The 17,118-nt window shown below is 42.5% G+C and overlaps 1 long non-coding RNA gene across 1 annotated transcript in view; it reads right to left on the bottom strand.

Annotated features, from left to right (window-relative positions):
• The window catches only part of LOC307175348, a 286,151-nt gene extending 269,866 nt beyond the window's left edge, over nt 1-16,285 (bottom strand). Inside the window, exons 1-2 of the long non-coding RNA XR_013824318.1 lie at nt 15,890-16,285; nt 14,018-14,197 (exon numbers count right to left, since the gene is read on the bottom strand). This is a non-coding gene — a long non-coding RNA (uncharacterized lncRNA). The remainder of the gene's footprint in view (nt 1-14,017; nt 14,198-15,889) is intronic.
• Between the last annotated feature and the right edge of the window lie 833 nt (nt 16,286-17,118).

Below are 17,118 nucleotides of genomic sequence, written 5' to 3' on the forward strand. Positions count from 1 at the left end.
TTTTTAATTTTTTTCTCCCCTGCTGTGAAAATTAACCTGCATTTGCTTTTTAGAAAGGGCTCTGATTTTGCCTGGGGCTGGGCCAGGGTCTGCACTGCATGGAGGGCTGGAGGTGGTAGCTCTTTAGAAACTATAGGCTGGAATAGGAGTGATAACGGAGGAGAGCTGGAAGGGGAAACAAAGCAAGGTGGGGGGCACTCGGAGAAAGGGAGCGTTAAGTCTAACTCTGTTCCCCCATTCTTCTATATCCCCTTGAGGCTACAGTTCTCAGGTTCTAGGTGTTTCCTGAATTTCAAGCTCTGGCCCCTTCATATAGTCACAAAAAAAAAATTGTTTTCATTTACTATAAAGTGACAATACTACTTCACAGCAGATATTTCATACAAGGTAAGGGGCATCTGTAGGACTTTGAGAGTCAGACACACAAAGGAAAATAGAAGGACAAAGAGAGAGTTAGCAGTGTGAGAAATCATGCCCACAACTCTGGAAAACCTTCTACATTAAAAAAAAAAAAAAATCGGGGGTAAAGAAGACATACAGATGGCCAACAAGCACGTGAAAAAACACTCCACATCGCTAATTATGAGAGAAATGCAAATCAAAACTACAGTGAGGTATCACCTCCCACCAATCAGAATGGCCACCATCAAGAAGTCTATAAATAATAAAGGCTGGAGAGAGTGTGGAGAAAAGGGAACCCTCCTATACTGTTGGTGGGAATGTAAACTGGTGCAGCCACTATGGAGAACAGTATGGAGGTTCCTTAAGAAACTAAATACAGAGCTGCTATGTGATCCAGCAATCCCACTCCTGGGCATATATCCAGAAAAGATGAAAATTCTAATTCCAAAAGATACATGCACCCCAGTGTTCATAACAGCACTATACACAATAGCCAAGACATGGAAGCAACCTAAGCATCCATCAACAAAGGAATGGATAAACAAGATGTGGCGTGTGTGTGTGTGTGTGTGTGTGTGTGTGTGTGTGTATACACATATACACAAAATCGACTGTTACTCAGCCATATAAAAGAATGAAATTAATGCCATTTGCAGTAACATGGATGGACCTAGAGATTGTCGTACTAAGTGAAGTTAAGTCAGACAGAGAAAGACAAATACTATATACTATCACTTATATGTCGAATCTAAAACAATAATATAAATCAGCTTATTTACAAAACAGAAAAAGACTCACAGACATAGAAAAAAAACTTATATTTATCAAAGGGGAAAAGGGAGGGGGAGGGACATGCTACTCTATGTATAATAAACAACAAGGATTTACTGTAGAGCACAGGGAACCATACCTAATATCTTATAATAACCTATAATGGAAAAGAATCTGAAGCTGTATACCTGAAAATAACACAATATTGTTAATCAACTATAGTTAAATTTTAAAAAAATGTTTTAAAAGCATAATTTCCTCATAGGCAATGTTGCCTGTGAACAAAGGCAGTTTTACTTTTTCTAAAAAAAAACTAAAAGGAGGAGGAGGGGGTAAAGGAAGGGAACGAACCTCCAGAACAAAGATGGGCAGAGGGGTGTTGGGGATCCAGTTGGGATGGGTTGAGGAAGAGGAGCTACGCACAGGTCCCTGAGACCTCAGGCTGGGGCTCTGAGGCTTCAGAGAGCAGACCAGGCTTTGGCCTTGATGACGCAGGGCCTAGGAGCAAGGCTGGTGAAATGGGACCCAGCCGTGGACCATTCTGTGGGGAAACTGGTGGACTCACCTAGGGGTGACTCATGGGGATGGCTGAGATGGTCACCTGTCATGGGAGGAACATGAAAAGGGCCAAGGTTTAGCAACTAAACATGAGTATGAAGTGACTAAAATGAGGGCATGGGAGAGAGAGCAGAAAAAGCAAGGAACAGGCCTGATGGGGAACAAACAATGCATTTACGGAGAAGGGGCCCAAGTGTTATATGGGCACCCTGGACCTTTGAAGCCAGTTAATCATTCCTGAAATTCCTGATCCTGGTGGCCCTCTCCAGAGGAAGATAAGACCTCCTCATCCTCATCTGTAAGAGTAATAATCTCCTTTGCTGGTCATTTTATTTGCTGTGATACCGTGCCCTAAGCCTTTGCCCTCCATTAAATTGCAGCATTAAAATTATGTAAGATTTTAGGGTGCTTCCGTTCATACAAGGACAAGTCAAAAGCCACGGTTGCTGTATTTACATAACACAGATACATTTCAAAAGAAAATATAAGCCATACTCCTGCATTTTGCAAAAGCAATCCCATTGAAACATAAAGATGTTTACACAGTCTTTATCACGCTGAAGATGTTTTCATTTTGTTTGGTCCATGTCCCAAACTGTATTTTGTTTTAGACTTCTGCTCATTTTCTTTTGTTTGTGAAGGGCTATGTCAGGCCGAGTCTCCATTTCCTCAAACACTCTGGCTCCAAATGAATTATTGATTAGAGAAAAAGTAATGCTATCATCTAGATGCCTTGCTTTCTTCCATGGCTGCAGCTGTGTGCTCACCACCAGCTCTCCCTAACCTTTGTCTGAAAAGCAAATATCAAGTTAAAAGAAGGAGGGAACATAACGTGGAATGGTGGGCTTGGAAGGCAAATGGTGAAGGTATAGAGCTGATGGCATCCTATCAAGGCGGTGATGCAAGAGGAATTGGCCGTGGCAGTCAGAAAGATCCTCTAGCAACACAGGCTTCCATGGGTGACGGTTGGTAAAGGACTGACAGCATCAGAGGTTTGGGTTGGTGGAAGTCCAGAAGGGCTAGAAGAGGAATCAAAAGCACAGCCCTTGATTGTAAACTTGACTGTGGCTCTGAGCCTAAATAGAAAATCATGCTAAGAGTTTGGGAGAGTCTGTGTGAGATATAGTAGGAAAAAAAGTAATATATGTTTACAAGCTAGATAAACTTGATTAAGACTGAGATGCTCTTAGACTGAGTCACACACCAGGGCAAAGATGACTAGAATTGACCATGGGAAGAAACAGAAGTAGCCAGGAAGAAACCTGAGGCTGAGGATTTTTTTCCTTGTGTAGGGCAAGCATAACCTAGGAAACAGACATTTTGCAATAAAAGGGCAGTCCAGAGATGAAATATTCACAAATCCTGAAACTATTCCAACAACCCTAAGGGGCGCTCATCAGCATGGTACTTCCTACCTAAGAGGATCAGGCAGCAGTTTTCCATATGAGATGGGGCATGGGGAAGGGAAGAGAAAGACAGCAGCCACTGGGGATCTGTGCGAGGTGTCATCTGAGTCATTTTGATCCTTGAAGCAAAGTGGCTACATTTCCCAATGATAAAGGAGAGAACAGTTTGGATGCTTCCTTTCCAAAGATCAGGGGAAGCATTTCTCCCCAGTGAGGATTCAGGCCAACACAAGTGATATATCAAGTATCAGTGATGTCGAAGACTCAAATCCCAGCAATGACCTCCAGGATCCTACAGCCAAAGACGTCTGTGGTCCAGAACCATCAGAAAAAGCAGCATAAGAAGCTGTGAAGCTTCTAAAGTCCACTGTGGTGTGGAAAGAGGGCCAGGTAGGAAGGCCAAGTTAGGAAGATGAAGGTGGGAGGTGGACTCCACTGTGGTCCTGTAGAATAATCCTAGACAGAATTTGCTTCATATCTTTCTAAGACCTCTTCAGCTTCCAAAACACTTCTGTAGGCATTATCCCACTTAATTTCTGGAATCAGAGGGCCCATCTTCAAATTTAGGCTCCACCAGTTCTTAGCCATGGTGATCTTAGGCCAGTCACCTCTATGAGCTAAAATATCCTTATCAGTTAAACGGGGATAATAAAACTACTGACTTCCAAGCATTAATGTAAGGATTAGGTGAGATGATATATGCCAAGCCTTTCACATGGTGCCTGAAAAAAATAGTAAGCACTCAATATGTTTGACCTACTTTTTAAAATTATCCATAAACCTCACGCTAACCCTGTGAGGTGCCCAGGACAGGTATTACCATCCTCATGTTACAGGTGAGGAAACCAAAGCTCAGAAAATGACTTGCCTAACACTGCAATGGTGTAGCCCCTCAAAGAAAAAGAATAGGAAGCTTTCTGCACAATCAAAAATGAGAGCACTGGAGACAGTGGCATCCTGGCATTGTGTATCCATGTGCTTGCTTCCCATGGCATCTGGGGATGGGTCAGAGGAGCAAATGAGTTTCAGATTTTTAAACCAAAGGAAAATTTGACAGAAAATCTTCCAGCATTTTCTTTGCATCTCAGACGCAGGACCATTCTGATTCCCATTCAGAAAGGTTTAAGTTTTAAGACCGGACTGTCTCCTCCTGAGAAGGAGACAGTCCGGTCCAAAACGGGAGGGAAGGATGGTGCCCATGGGAGGAAGATGTGCCACCATGGAAGCCTGGATGCCCTTGATCACACACGTGGTGCTGGTGAAGACCTCCTCTCATGAGCCAGCAGGGCCAAGTGCATGTGGCTGAGCTTTGAAGTTCATACCGAAAAACACTGACTTTCTGGAATCCCCATGGACTGACTCATTGTGGAGAGAGCTGAGGACTTACTCCTCAAAGCAACCAAAACTTTAAAAAATATATTTCTATCACCCTTGTAACGAAAATCTGTTAATGGATCACAGCTATCTGGGCTTTCTAAGCAGGGTACATTGAGTATAGCTCAACATCTCCTTGACAACTCAAGGACATCACCATGAATATCCATTATTATCCCAGCTTGTATACAGTCATCCTCTTGGGATATTTTGAAGCATAGTATAAAGGGGTTTCCACCAAACTAAATAGTTCCAGATTATTGGGATTTCTCGGTGCATCTCTGTGCTTCTTTTAATATTATTTTTGCCTTGTCTCTTACCATGAGCACTTTTTCCTTTGCCTGCCTTTATCTGTCTCCTGTTTTCTCCAAACCCCTTTAACTTGCCCTTTCTCATCTACTAAAGACAGCCATGCTCTGTAAAATAGGTTGTAAAATAAGTACAAATAACACTTTTAAAGGGTAAATTTTATGATATGTGAATTATATCTCAATAAAGCTATTTTTAAAGTGAACTGCAGACTATAAAATCTTACGAAAGGTGAGATATCACATCACTCTTTATATTGATAATAAACTATTTCACTCTTTTATTTAAAAATAAAAAAGCACAAATAGGCTCTGAGTGAGGACTCAGAATTTTTTCCACAAGTAATAAGCCTGAGAGTTAAGGTACGGTTCTTGAAACATCTATTTTTGTTTATTTGACTTTCTGGCATAGTTCTTAATCCTATAAATAAAGTTAATTTTAGTGAGATGTAGTATGACTCTAGATTTTTCTTATCAAAGCCTCCTCCCTTTTCTTTTGTTCATTCATTTGGCATTTTTAGTAGGATGGCCTACTATGTGCTAGGCCCTAGAAATGAAGAGGAATCTCTAAGTGACTTAGATCTTCCTTGCATGGATTTTAGGTGTAAACCTCTAGGAAGTATGAGCTTTGATGCTTCTTTGATTTGCATTCCCATAATATCTCTATGACTCCTAAATCCAATCATACCCCAAGGAGGCATCATAACCAACCCACTGGGAGGCCAGCCCACTGCTGGAAAGCTGGTCCAGAGTGGGGATCCTTGATCAGAGGAGAATGCTGAGAAGTGAACGAGAGCTACTTTCACTTGTTGCATTCTCTAGTATTTTTCCATGGAGCACCTAGAACTGTGTCACTCAGAGTATTTCTCAGACCAGCAGCATCAGCATTACCTGGTAGCTTGTAAGAAATACAGAATCTTAGACTATACCCAAGACCTATTAAATTAGAATCAGCCTTTTAAAAAGATGCTCAAGTGATTCATTTAAAGTGCCGAAACACCTGGCGCTTTACCCACTGCAGTAACCACATCTTTCAGAGCCCTGGATGAACAATGCCAAACATGAGAGGCCACCACTTGACACAGGGGCACATCCCATTGGCCAGCAGGCAAAGATGCTCTCGATGATGCCAAGCAGATGTTCAGCATATTTGTTGAGCAGTCAGAGACCACTGCTGTTCTCTTCACCATGCCTGTCAGGTTCAATAACTCTTCTCCAATGACGCATCTCTTCATACACATGTGTTGTAATTTTCTTTAAAGACCAGCTTGTCAGCAGCATTCAAAGCTGGGTGCTTTTCCTTTGTTGCAAAACTTCATCCATATTCCTGGAAACACCCCGCAGCTCAAATTCAACTATAGTCTTCCTGACACCACTTCACTCATCCACTCATTCACTTGAAAAGTACTTACTGAGCAGACTATGTGTCAGGCACTGCCAGCATCTTCTGCATTTTCCATTCAGTGACCACCATGTAAACCACTTGGTTTCCACATTTTACATAAGACTGGAAATATATTTTTAAAGTGTGAAATATGGCTTCTATCCTTAATTAACTAGTACTATAATTGAGTAGGAAAGATGTATAATTTTGAAATTTATGGAGAACAAATTTTCAAAAACACAAAAGGATGCTATGTGCCGTACTGGAACCAGCACTGAATGTGCCTCAGTCAGGAGACCTGGGACCAGGTTCTGGTTCTTCCATTAACCTACTTCAGATTCTTTGACAAGCTTTTTTGCCCCTCTAATCTTCAGTTTTCTCAACTACTGAAAAAAGGTGTTGGACCATCCGATCTAAAAAAATTCCTCCTTGTCTCCAATACCCAAATGCCCAAGGATGGACTCTAAACTACATACATAAACTCAGAGTGAATTCAAGGTAAGAAAGCATGGGATCAATGGGAGACTGTACGTTATCATTATTAAGAGTTCTGGCTTTGATATCAGACAAATCTAAGTTCAAATCCTTGATGTGGTATAAGCTTAGCACACTTGAGGCCTTTGACAAGTCACTCAATCTTTTTGATCTTCAGTTTTCTCATTTGTAAAATGAGGATAATCACAGGATTATCGTGAGGATTAAATGGATTAATTCATGTAAAGCCCTCAGCGCAGTGCCTGATGTAAAGGATGTGCTAATAGATGGTAATGATAGTGTTGATGGTGATGATCGTTGTATTTTCAGGGTCTTTTGAAGCACATGTCCCTTCCAGTAAGGATAAACTTCAACACTAGGTTGGGGGAACTGACAGGATATGGGATAAACTACAAGGAAACCGACCAGCTGGCAGTAGAGAAGCTAAAGGAAAGAACGATAAGAGGTCGGGAAGATGGGAATGCAGGTAAGCTGATGGACAACTTTGTTGACCAGAATGGATGGGGAAGGGAGGACTCGGTTTGATAGAAAGAGCTGGATGTGATGGAACGGTGCTTGAGTACAGTGGCTCTGGCACCTCTGTGCAGTCAAGGAGTTAAGAGACTGAAGGAAGGGAGACCAGCCAGGTGCCTACTGGGTAGTGACTCTTGGGTAAAAGGCTGAGAGCTGGAAAATAGGGCAATAAGTCAAGAAGGAGAAGCAATCCTCTAGAGGTAGCCAAGTGTCTCTTCAAAGATCCTCCCCAAGAAATTCCTCTTTGTCTTACACACACACATGTTTAGCGTTTCTTCCCACCCCAATTGAAACTAGAGGAAACACAGGACCGTGCCCATGTGTGTGAAGGTATGCGAGAAGCTGAGATCACATCCTGTCTGAGTTCTGAGTCAGAGAATCCCATAAGAGGATACCGAGGGTTGCTAAGCAGGCCATGCCACCTTCAGCCTGGCTGTAGTCAGAGATCTGGTTGAATAAGAATAGGGCCCAAGCCCTCCAAGCACGGCAGAGCCTCTGCAGCACCATGTGGTTACTATTACTGAGACTAAACAGTGAGCTGAGTGCTTGTATAGGCTGTGTCCATCCTCAGTCTCCTTCAGAGTCTGTACCCCAGGGCTGTCCAGGAAGAACAGAGAATGCCCAACAGAGCCATGGGAGGCAACTACTGTTCCCTAGAGACACCCCAGAGGTGGAATTAGGAAATAACTTGGCCTAATTACAGACCAAATTGACCAGAAATTTGCCCCTGGGGCTATCACTTGTTATCCCTTGGCATGCTTCGTTTGGACTTGGTGCATACTGGGATATATGCTCTTCTCCACAGCTTCCTGGATGGCAAACACTGCCCTGCCTGTGTCAAGAAACTGTCATGGCATAAACAGAGATGTGCCTGGAGAGGTGGGACAACAGAGGGAGGACAATTAACATTCCCCCCTGACACATGACCCACACTTCACACTGGGGTCAAGCCTGACTTCATCTCCCACAGCCCAGTTATCTTCTGCCAGAAAAAAAAAAAAAAAAAAGATGTGATGGGAGATGGGAGCCAGCTCTCAAAGGAGCACATATGGCTATGTCCCCAAGACCATAACCAGGTGGAGAATTTACTGTAAAGAACAGAATGGTTCCTTTGAAGTCATCACAGGAAGAGCCTCCTCAATCCCTTTCTTTCTTGGCCTTAACTCACGTATTCAGCGGCAATTACTGAGCGCTGGCTGTATCAGCCGTAGTCCTAGATGCTTTTATGGATTCCACAAAGTCCCTGATCATCTACGCAGTAGGTGCTGCATAGGGGGAAAGAGAAGACTTCCCCGAGGCAATGGCATTTGAGTGGGATCATGGGTGATGAGCAATGTGTCCCATCCAGAAGAGGAGTCCAAGGCGGGGGCGGGGGGCGGGGGGACTGCCATTTGAAAGGCCTAATCGGTGATAGCCTGTTGCTTTGGTGGCAGGGGAGGGAGGTGCCCTCTGCTGCTCGTACAACCCAGCAACTATGGTGTTCTAGTGAGTGGAGCTCCATCCTTCCAAATCTCAGCTCAGTCTCCCCTTCTCCCATCCTAATGTTCCTGAAGGTAACTCCCACAGTCGAAAGCAGCTGGTTATCCTTGAAGTGAGGATCTCTTTGTTCTTAAATGGCTTTCCTTCTCTGTTCTGTTTTGGTCCGACCCCTCCCTAGATCACAGCCCTAACACTAGCACTAATAGCACTAAAACTTCAGCACTAACAGCAGCAGGAACTGAGACCTTATTTTCCAGATGGAAACTTGGGATCAATGGTCCAACTCAGTAATACGCACAATGGTGTGGTCAGAGCCTAAGGGTCCACAGTGATGCCCACGAAGCTGCCTCAGGAAGCATGATAAAGTCCGCAGGGCCGTTTTTCTTCCAGAGCAGCTCTATTCCTATCCATCTTTTGAATTGTGCCTCCATGTAGGAATCTTCAAAAGGAGGAAGGGGCTGATGTAGCTCCTCCTCTACTGCATATGGGTTGAGTGCAAAGTGCCTAGTGGTAGCACATTCTGTCCTTGGAACTATAGATCCAAAAATGGGTAAGACTCAGATCTTGCCCTCAAAATGCACTTAAACAAAAAGACAAACAATAAACTTTTACAGTCTTCCGGTAAGGCAGCTACATAAAAACAAGAGTACTTAGAACACAGACCATAAGCCAGACTATGTAAATTCTAAGATGTGTGATCATGGACAAATTACCGAACTCTCTGTGCCTCTGTTTTCCCGTCTATAAAATAGGCCCAATAATTGTACTTCCCTTGTTGGGCAGTTATATGAATTTATTAAGTGAATATATCTAAGGCACTAGAATGTCTTAGGAAAGAGCGTGACATGTATAAGCATCATGTAATGTTTTAAAAAGAACAATAATGAGGTGAGTGCCCTCATATGCCAAGTGCTGAAGAGGGAGGGGGGCATGCTCAGAAGAAGGAATAATTGATTCCGTCCGGGGAGTCAGTTAAGACTAAAAAAAGGTGATATTGGTTCTTGCTCTTGAAGTTTGCCGGGCAGAAGAGCAATGGAAGGGTTCTCTGGGTTTAGGAAACAACACTGGCAAAGTTCTTACAAGGCATGTTTTCTGATTTGAGATTGATTCCCAGTAAAAGTCTTAGAAAGCTATCAACATTGAATGAGGCTGGGCAGAACATTTCACAAACTATCTTGCAGCAAAGTGTACAGAATTACCAGACAGTGGGACAGTGATAGGCTGGTAAATGTTTAACCTACTGGGAAGTGAGGGAGGCCTGATTTGTAGCATTTGCTCATTTCTGTAATATAAATACTCCCAACACAGTTGATTTCAAGCTATCAGTGTTGTCAACAGACTCATAAAATTCCTGAAGATTTAACACTCGGCTTTCAGGAGCCAGTACAAGCAGGCTCCAGCACACCACGGCATCAGAAGCACTCTGAGAAATACAGGGCTTGGGTTCCCCTTACTTGGTGCCACAGAAAAGTGGAGAGGACAGCTCTGACATTCTGCTCAGAGCACAGCTACGGCAAAAGTCGCCTGAGGTGGCCAAGCCCTCCTACTCACTAACCTTCGTGACTACTGAATCTGGCATGAGTTTTATTTGCCAGAAACAGAATCTACCTGACTCATTTAATCAGGAGGAAGATACTTTGAATTTTATTTTTTTAAAGGCTCACAGAAGACCTGGGGTGTTAGAAAAGCCGATCAAGGTTAGGCATCCAATAGTATTGCCCAAGACCAGGATGAGAAAATCCAAGCACTGAAAGGCAGGAACTCTGCTCAATCCCTGTTGTAGGACCCTTCCACCAGCCCCGAAGCCACTTCTGCATCAGGAATTGCATGTTAAGACCCCCTAGGAAGCTGTCGCTTCTGCTGCTGCTTCCACAGAATGCCAGACACCACTGCAGCAAAAAGGAAAGAACCGCACTCAGACCAAGTCCATTTGTTCTGTGTTCCCTCCCCTCCAAACGAATGACTCTACTGGGAGCTTGGAATCGGCAGGACGTGGGTCCCACTCCGCATGCTAGCAGCACTGGAGTCTGGGTATGAATTCTGCAGCTACTGGGGTAAGAAGATTCCTAACAGGAGCATTTCCCCAAGTCAGAGAGACAGCACAAATTTGGAGGGCAAGCGTCCTCCTTGAACTCCACTGAGATTATTTTCAAGTTCTTTTCTGTCTTGTACAGAAAGGTTTCCCCTGAAGCCATGCTACCCTTAACTTCTTTCTACAAAGAAAAAGGTCACCTGCTAGGGGAGAAATGTTACACATTATGACTACGTTCTTTCAGACAATAGAGAATTAGGTGCATCCCACTGTGTGTTTCTACATAATCACACACACAAAAAATATCACAAATTCTAGCACTGTGTAAATATAGCCACACTTTGGAATCAGACAGACCTGGTTACCTAGCCTCTCTAGGCCTCAGTTTCGTCATCTGTTGAATGAGGATGATAATAATAATACCCTACCCCTTTGGTTGTGGTGAGGATTCAGTGAAATCTGCTATGTTAAGAAACCCATATCACAGTGGAGCTCAAAACCTGGTAAAACTTTTTGTAAAGGGCATTATGGCCTAGTGGAAAGGGTATGAATATTGGTGTCAGACAGACCAAGTGATGGATATGACTTAAGCCCCCATTTTCTTGTCTGTAAAATAAAGACAATAATAACTCCTGTCTTACAGGGCTGTTGTGAAGATTAAAAATAATGTGCCATGTCTAGCACAAGATGTAGCTTGTAATAACTGCTCAATTAATGATAGCCATTATCAATATTATTACTATTATTTATGTCATTATATGACACAGCCTAAGTGAGAACATCAGCTATTCCCAACGTGACTGGCCTCTCAGAAACTAGTGGGTATCTTGACTGAGAATTTAAGAAATGGCGAAGAGTTCTATATATACTTTTTAATCATCATTTGTGTCATGCACTCTGGTTTATAAAGCATATTCACTATTTCATCTGCACCCCATGCCAGTCTTATGAGTCAAGCAGAACAACCCTATGAGATAAGTATTATTACACTACTTTGCCTCAATGTCAGACGAGTCTGCCTCAGAGAGGTTAAGTCACTTGTCTAAGTCACACAGAAAATTTGTGATAAAGCCAAGGCCAAAATGGAGGTCTTCTGGGTTTCTGTGGAGTGTTCTTTCCACCACTTTATGCTGGAAACAAACTTCATCGGTTTGCTCTTCCATTTATTCAACAAACTTTTATTTATTATCTTTTGTATATCAGTCGCTATGCTAAATAGGTTCTGTTGATCCAAAGATGAATAAAAGAAAGTACTTCCCCTCTAAGACAATTTAAGAAAATACCCCCCACAAACACCCAGGGAATTTAACAGAAAATACTTCTACCAATTATATGACTCTCAATGTTTTTAAAAATTGTATTTGCAAATAAGATGATCAAATTTTAAATGGGACAACTGCTCTCACTTGAGCTATAGCATATAAAATTAATATAATAACATTAAAAAGTAATATAAAATCATTAAAGTGAGTTTTTTCAAAGAATTACTTTTCAACTGCTAAAATTTGTTTCATTTGTTTTAAGTTGACTTTATTGCTAATAAGACCAGCCAATGTGCCAAAAGGAATCTAAATAAGATGCCAATACATACTGTTCACAACACAGATTCAGAATTAAAAACTCTTGGCCTTTTTTGGGTCCAGGTCTCCTTAGACAGTTTTCCCTCCAGCTTTGCTCTGACCCCAGCCACTGTGAGAAGAGGATATAAAACACTGTGGGTTCCAGAATGTTCTGTGCCCGGAAGATCTCCATTCAGAATTTTTGGCCAAATGTCCCATTAATTCCCCTTTGACTAAGGCACTTTGGGGTCAGATGAACTTGGGGTCTATGAAGATTACAGAAAAGGGACTGGGCCCAGAGTTCACACCAAGGCTACATATTTTTGAAATTTGGGGTGAAGCCAGACTCTGCTGTAGGGATTTAGGAGGGAGTTAGCTCAGGGAAACCTTTCCCTAATGAAAGAATTTTGCAGTTAATATTGTTGTTCTTCTTTTTTTTTTTTTTAACCAATAATAATAGTGCCTGCCACTTAATGAGGGACAAGTATGGGTGAGCACTTTACATATACTGTTTCTTTTTTAAATTTTATTTATTATTATTAGTTATTTTTTATTGTAGTATAGCTGATCTACAATATTGTGCTAGTTTCAGGTGTACAGCAAAGTGATTCAGTTATATATATATATACATTCCTTTTTCCAGTTCTTTTCCATTATAGGTTATTACAAGATATCGAACATAGTTCCCCATGCCATACGGCAATCCTTGTTGTCTATACACATACTCTTTCTAATCCTTATAAATAATAATGTTGCAAGGTATTACAATTTCTATTTTACAGATGAAAAAATTGAGGCTCAGGAGGGAAGTAATTTTTCCAAGATCACATAATAAGAGGCAGAAGATGACATTTAAAACCAACATCTATATTATTCCACTTTTCTCTGTGTCTCTGCTACCTCATCTGACATCTTCCCCACAAAACAGCAAGACTAGTCCTCAAATATATATGGCTATACAGGAAATGTCAACTGCTGGTCTAAACATATTTACTAAACATCACCTAAACGCCCAGCTCTATATTAGGCGCTCAGGAGTTGTGAAGAATTCTTGTTTTGGCATATTTCTTGACTTAGGAAAAATCTGCCTCTGTATCCTTTTCCCGCATTTTCCTATGATCTATTTTTCTAGCCACTAGACATAATACAAAAAAATTAGAATCTTCTATGGCTTGGGAGAGCTAAATGAAAGACTTTGCTCAGTCAAAAATCATAATGATATCAATAGTCCATTTGAATCTCATGGATCTCAAACAACATAATTTGTGTCACAGTGACAATTTTTAAAAAGTGTCTCATTGAGAAAATTAAACCACTGCATTTGTATTATATTTTTAAACAATTACCAAACCTTCCCCTACTTTATTTAACATTGCAAAGTTTGCTGTTGAACTTCCTGTGAAAAATACCCTGAGACACTTTGCCAGAACTGGCTGTAGATTCGTACTATCATGAGCAGGGCAGCTGAATTGCGCTGTTTGGTGACCCTTAAGAAGAGGGAGAGGGAGAGCGGGGGACAATATGGGGGTAGGGGCAAGGAACAGTATTTCGAAAAAGCACATTCAATATTATAATACAATGTTCTATTTAGAAAATAAAATACATTGCTGTCACAATACAAACTTTGAAAGTAAAGCTTCACAATAACTTCTTTGCTAGCAGTGCATGAGCGTGAAAAAGTTGGCCTAAGAAATGCTACTCCATATATATATATGATTAGGAACTCATCAGCTTACCCCTCAGTCTTAATTCCAGAGCCAAGTTCTCAAATCCATGCAAAGACTTGTTCCATTTGCAAAACTCTAAGTTGTCATTTCAGTGACTGGATTTCAGACACTTGTTTGGTTTTGTTGGTTTCATTTTTATCTTCCTCACTTAAAGGAGAAATAAACCAAAGCTTTCTTCTCCCTAAATGGCTTGAGAGGGAGAAAAATATGAATAAATTATGTTCTAATGGATTACTGAAGATTCCTACACATCCACCTGGATTCCACCCAACTTTTGAAGCAAAAAGCATAGGGCATTCCCACTTCATAAAGCAAGAATGTCTGGTTACTCTACTTCTGATTTCATGTAATTGAAAATAGGTCCTAGCCACCAACTACTCTGGATCAGGGTTCATGTGCTTTCCTCCCTGCCACTCTAGCTCCATCACTGAGGAAGAGTTTCAAATGGCCAACTCACCATCTTGTAAAGATTCCTATTCACCAGCTCTGTTAGAGTAGAGCCTCAGGGAACTTAGCATACTTCCTAGTTTACAACTAGTTTGTTCGACTACTGGCAAAAATCAATAAAGTACTAAAAGGAAGGAAGGAAGGGCAACAAGGACATGTTTGACAAGGTGTGTAAATCCACTTTTCTGATGGCAAAGGACAATGAACAGGATTCATAGCAGCAAAAGGATAATGACCAAAAGTTAAGACAGGACATATCAAGGTAGCTGAAGAGCATGAGATCCAGGCCTTTTATTTAGGAGGAGAAACAATATTTGACATTTTCACCAGTATTAATTTGTTAGATAAGCAATTTCAATATATCATAATACTTATGATTCCCTTTGGCAGTGTCCTGATAATATTTTAATATATCAAGACCTCTAAGGGGTGCTGGTTAGGGTCGTTAAGGTGGAAGGTGAGGGTATAATGGAACCAAACTTGAATAGACCACTCAGGGTCCAAACAGGAAGCAGAAAGCAATTCCTCATGCCACAAGGAAAATGGCTTCTGGGAGATGGATGGCCCAATGATACCTGTGTAATTTTAAGCATGGCTCTTTTTTTATGTGTTTTATATATTATGAATCCATCTAAGACTTAATTTGAAAAAAATATCTCCACTGCTGAAAAGGAATAAAGTTAAAAAATACTAGATGAGGGCTTCCCTGGTGGTGCAGTGGTTGACAGTCCGCCTGCCGACGCAGGGGACACAGGTTCGTGCCCCTGTCTGGGAAGATCCCACATGCCGCGGAGCAGCTGGGCCCGTGAGCCATGGCCGCTGAGCCTGCGCGTCCGGAGCCTGTGCTCCGCAGCGGGAGGGGCCTCAACAGTGAGAAGCCCCGTACAGCAAAAAAAAAAATACTAGATGAACACCATTACAACAGAACAATCTTCTTCTTGAGAACAATTTTTAAAACTGGATAGAACATTAAAACAAAACGTTCCATTAAAAGTATTAAAGAACAGGGAGGCCTTCAAGATGGCGGAGGCGTAAGATGTGGAGATCACCTTCCTCCCCACAAATACATCAGAAATACATCTACATGTGGAACAACTCCTACAGAACACCTACTGAACGCTGGCAGAAGACCTCAGACCTCCCAAAAGGCAAGAAACCCCCCACGTACCTGGGTACGGAAAAAGAGAAAAGAATAAACACAGACAAAAGGATAGGGACGAGACCTGCACCAGCGGAAGGGAGGCGTGAAGGAGGAAAGGTTCCCACACACTGGAAGCCCCTTCGCGGGCGTAGACTGTGGGTGGCGGAGAGGGAAAGCTTAGGAGCCGCGGAGGAGAGCACAGCAACAGGGTACGGAGAGCAAAGCCGAGAGATTCCCGCACAGAGGATCAGGGCCGACCAGCACTCATCAGCCCCAGAGGCTTGTCTGCTCACCTGCCGGGGCGGGCGGGGGCTGGGAGCTGAGGCTCGGGCTTCGGTCGGAGCTCCGGGAGAGGACTGGGGTTGGCAGCGTGAACACACCCTGCAGGGGGTTAGTGCACCACGGCTAGCCAGGAGGGAGTCCAGGGAAAAGTCTGGAGCTGCCGAAGAGGTAAGAGACTTTTTCTTGCCTCTTTGTTTCCTGGTGCGCGAGGAGAGGGGATTAAGGGCGCCGCTTAAAGGAGCTCCAGAGACGGGCGCGAGCCGCGGCTATCAGCAAGGACCCCAGAGACGGGCATGAGACGCTAAGGCGGCTACTGCCGTCGCCTGTGCAGCCCGCCACTGCCAGGGTCCCGGGATCCAGGGACAACTTCCCCCGGAGAACGCACGGCGCGCCTCAGGCTGGTGCAACGTCACGCCGGCCTCTGCCGCCGTAGGCCCGCCCCGCCCTCCGTGCCCCTCCCTCCCCCCGGGCTGAGTGAGCCAGAGCTCTCGAATCAGCGGCTCCTTTAACCCTGTCCTGTCTGAGCAAAGAACAGACGCCCTCAGGCGACCTACCCGTAGAGGCAGGTCCAAATCCAAAGCTGAGCCCTGGGAGCTGTGCGAACAAAGAAGAGAAAGGGAAATTTCTCCCAGCAGCCTCAGGAGCAGCGGATTAAGTCTCTGCAATCAACTTGATGTATCCTGCATCTCTGGAATACCTGAATAGACAACCAATCATCCCAAAATTGAGGCAGTGGACTATGGGATCAACTGTAGACTTGGGGTTTGCTGTATGCAATTGACTGGTTTCTGGGTTTATGTTTAGCTTAGTTTAGTAATTAGAGTTTATTATCACTGGTAGATTTGTTTATTGATTTGGTTGCTCTCTTCCTTTTTAAAAATTTTTTTATACATAGATTTTTTTTTTCCTTTTTCTCTTTTTGTGAGTGTGTATGTGTATGCTTCTTTGTGTGATTTTGTCTGTATAGCTTTGCTTTCACCATGTGTCCTAGGGTTCTGTCTGTCCATTTTTTGTTTTTTTACTATAGTTTTTAGCACTTATTATAATTGGTGGATTTGTTTTTTGGTTTGGTTGCTCTCTTCTTTCGTTTTTCTTTTTATTACTTTTTTTATTTTTAATAATTTTTTATTTAATAACTTTATTTCTTTTTTTTTTTCTCTTTCTTTCTATCTTCTTTCCTTCTTCTTTCTTTCCTTCTTTTACTTTCTTTCTTTCTTTTTATCTCCCTTTTCTTCTCAGC

Source organism: Stenella coeruleoalba, assembly GCF_951394435.1.
Source record: "Stenella coeruleoalba genome assembly, chromosome: 16".
Lineage (NCBI taxonomy): Eukaryota > Metazoa > Chordata > Mammalia > Artiodactyla > Delphinidae > Stenella > Stenella coeruleoalba.